The following is a 3,848-nucleotide window of genomic DNA, read 5'->3' on the forward strand; positions in this document are numbered from 1 at the left end:
AAGATGTACCTCGGCAGGAATATAAGAGGGTTAATGGCCCACTCCTACTAATGGACTCGGGTGCAGAAAAGACGGATCTCGATACATCCTCGCTGCACTATGAGGAACACATGGATGAACGGCACGATGAGGATGGAAGAAAGAAGAAGAAACCTACCCCCGACAACTCAGCACAGGCTGCTGGACAGCCCTGCCCGTCCAAATGAATTGCATAAGCTGGAACTACCGGAGGCTTGGGAACCCAACGGCAGTTCGCGAGCTTCGCAGCATTCTGAAGCAAGAAGGTTCTGCCCTTGTGTTTATCATGGAAACTAAAATAAGGTCGAAGAAAGTCGAGAATCTGCAAAATACTTTGGGATTTGCAGGATGTTTCGCTGTCAACAGTAATGGTCTTAGTGGCGGTGTGGGATTGTTTTGGTCGAGTGAAGTTTTGGTTGAACTGAAATTTTTTAGTGTGAGCCACATCGATGTGGTTGTCACAAAGATCGATCTTGATTCTCCTGGTTGGAGATTCACTGGTTTCTATGGAGCTCCAAGAGAGGAAAACCGTCATCATAGTTGGCGCTTCATGAGAACATTATACGGAATTGAACATCAAGCATGGATATGCACTGGCGATTTCAATGAAACACTTTATGGCACCGAAAACTTCAGTCATGTTGCACGGCCAGAGTGGCAAATGCGAGCCTTTCGCGAGGTCGTCGAGGAGTGTGCCCTCCAGGATATTGGCTGGGCCGGAGTGGAATATACATGGGATAACATGCAGCAAGGCGATGCAAACATCAAAGCTCGCCTGGTCCGGGCTCTAGTCAATTCGGCAACATTAAATCTTTTTGAGGAGTCCAGGCCGGTTAGACATGTTAGTTCCATAGAGTCAGATGACTGTTTTCTTGTAATTGAATTGCGTGAGCTCAATAATCATAAATATAAGAAAGGAGTGAAACAATTTCGGTATGAGAACTTGTGGAAATCACATGCCGATTATGATGACCTTGTTAGTGAATCATGGCAGCGACTACATCAAGGGCAAGGTCTCGCAGGTATCGCATGCACTCTTTCCAAGATGTAGGGCGAGTTGGGAGCATGGGGCGCAAGAGAATTCGGCAATCTCTCTAAAACGGTCAAGAAACTGCAAAAAAAGATAGAGAGCTTGCGCCGGCATGCAGTTGGCAGAGGGCCCTTGGGGGAGGAGCTGGCTACAGCTCAGAAACTTAGAGAAGCCCTCGGGCAAGAAGAAGTTTGGTTGCGGCAGCGCTCAAGAGTTCGCTGGCTGCGTGCAGGTGATCGCAATACAACTCACTTTCAAGCTCAGTCAAATCAACCAAAACGCATGAATCATATAGTTGGTCTGATGCGGTTAGATGGATCCGTATGTGCATATTCTGAGGAGGATAAGGTGTAAGTCCAAGATTTCTATCAACAACTTTATACTTCGCAGGGTTTCCAGAACATGGACGGCTTGCTACAGTTTGTGCCAGAACGGGTTACCCCAAATATGAATGATGATCTCCAGCGACCTTTTGAGGCCGCTGAAGTACGCACAACGCTGTTTCAAATGGCCCCGTCCAAAGCACCTGGCATTGATGGTTTCACTGCGGGGTAGCTCTGCTGCTGCGGGTAGTTGCCGGACTAGGTAAGATCCGAGTCTTCGACTGGTCCATCCTCATCGCCACATCCTCCTCCTTCGCCTCCGCCGTGGATGATGTCAAGCATCTCCCTGACCGGGCTGTCGTACACCGGGTCCCCCGCTCTAGGCATTGTAGCAAACATCATGCGCGCATCCATCTGCTCCCCGCCAACCGTCCGCACCCGGACAAGTATCGGCAAAGAACACTCGGAGAAGAGTGGCACCGCGTTTATCTCAACCATGTAAGGCACCGTCCCGGCGGTGGTTCCGAGCTGCTTGGAGGCGTAGAAGTACGAAGACTTGTAAGGCTCTGGCCACGGCTCCGCTTGAACTATTGGTGTGCTTGTCTTGGCACCGCGGACTTCGCTGCGACGTCCGCCATGTTTGCCATGACCAGCATGCCAGCTGCCACCACCACGTCCACCGGCGGCCATCCGCTTCTTGAGCTTCTCTTTCTTTAGGGCCTTGACTTTGACGCGGCAAGTTTGCCGCATGGCCGAGCTGATCTTCCGAGCGAACGTGATGCTCGGATCCTCCTGCACCTCCGCCGCCACCTCCATCTCCGATAAGTTCTCTGAAAGTTCCATGTGTCGGTGGCGGAAGGATGGAGAGTGTGGGAGAAAGGGTGGGAATTGGGTGGAGAGAGTAGGAATTTTGGGGCAGAAACAGTGCGTGTTGCTACAAAAGCATGGGCTCCGCCTTCTTTTCCGGTGGGCCAGCGGCGTCAAACTCCATCATTTCTTATGTCCGAACTTCCGTAAAAACCCTCCACGTTTCGTTACGATTTGTGGGAAAATCAAGGTCCGGACAGCCCTGCGGATCGATACAGGACCGTGTTGGAAGGCTTCCACGGTCAAGACAACACGGTTCAAACGTATGTGTGTGGTTTGAGAGTCGCCGTTCGAGATGCCCTAATGGCGGTGTATATCGATCGAGACTTTGCAATGGTGGCACGTGGAATGGTTCGATGCGCCTGGATCCGGCACTAGGGCTACACCTGTACAACTTCATCCCTAATGGCGCCACTTGTGGAGCATACAACCAAAGATAGCAGCGGCACGGCGCATATTCTGCTTCAGTGTTGCCGTATATGATCCTGATGCGCCAAGGCCACTTGCATAATAAAATTGATATTTAGTAACGTCGAAGCAAAATACGGTTCGCCGTGTCATACATAATACTCCAAAGACATTTCTTCATATAAACTAAATTAATGATTAAAATCTATTAGCTCTGAATATGGCATCAATGAATCATAAGATGGAGAAAGTAAGGAAGGTGGTTGATCTCCAGCACTGCACGACCACATGCACCGACAGATTGGTATAGTTCACTCGTCGAGCTCACCAAGTTAATGCACCCAGCGACTCCATGGTCGATCATTGAGAGTAAATGTCGGTACTAATCTTCCCTGCACGCACTAATCAAGCATACTCCACCGCTAGGCATGCTTGGTCGATCCATCCGCCGAGCCCAACATCGAACCGTCTCCAAAATTAATTAATACCCAGCAACCGATTACAACATCCAGCGACCACAATTTATGCACTGGCTCACACCAATCAGATTTATCTCTGTGGACGCAATACTTGGCAGCATCATGATACATGGCAAATTTACCTGAAAGATACTGTCTTCATATAATCTAAATCAATACTAGTTAAAATGTAGCTCATGATATGGCAACAATGAATGTTAAAGTGTGACAAGGGGACAATGTAAGGCAAGGTAGTTGATCGCCGACAGTGCACGACCACCTACGCCATCATCTACTACCCCTATAAAAGCACGAGAGGACGGAGAACCAAATCATCCTACCCATCGAAACCTCCAATCTGATGGTCTACATCCCTCCAGCATACTAAACGTGTTTTATACTTTAATTACCCACCAATGCCATTACGGTAATTACTTACCCACCATTGCCATTGGGTTAACACCCCGTCCAAAAAAAACCTCACCATCACGTCGCTGCCCCGACGGCGTGTCCAGTTTTCGCCCCACCTCTTCCCCAGATCCTCCCCGCCAGCCACCGCCCTCGACCTAGGCCTTCGTCTGCACGCCGCCGCCGGACCGCCCCGTCCACGTGCCTCCGTCTACACGCCGCCGCCGGACCGCCCCGTCCACGCGCCACCGCCCGGACCGCCCCATTCACGCGCCGCCGCTCGGGCCGCCCCGTTCACGCGCCCGCCGCCCGGGCCGACCCATCCACGACGCCGTT

The sequence above is a fragment of the Triticum dicoccoides genome, chromosome 3A (genome assembly GCF_002162155.2).
Source record: "Triticum dicoccoides isolate Atlit2015 ecotype Zavitan chromosome 3A, WEW_v2.0, whole genome shotgun sequence".
Lineage (NCBI taxonomy): Eukaryota > Viridiplantae > Streptophyta > Magnoliopsida > Poales > Poaceae > Triticum > Triticum dicoccoides.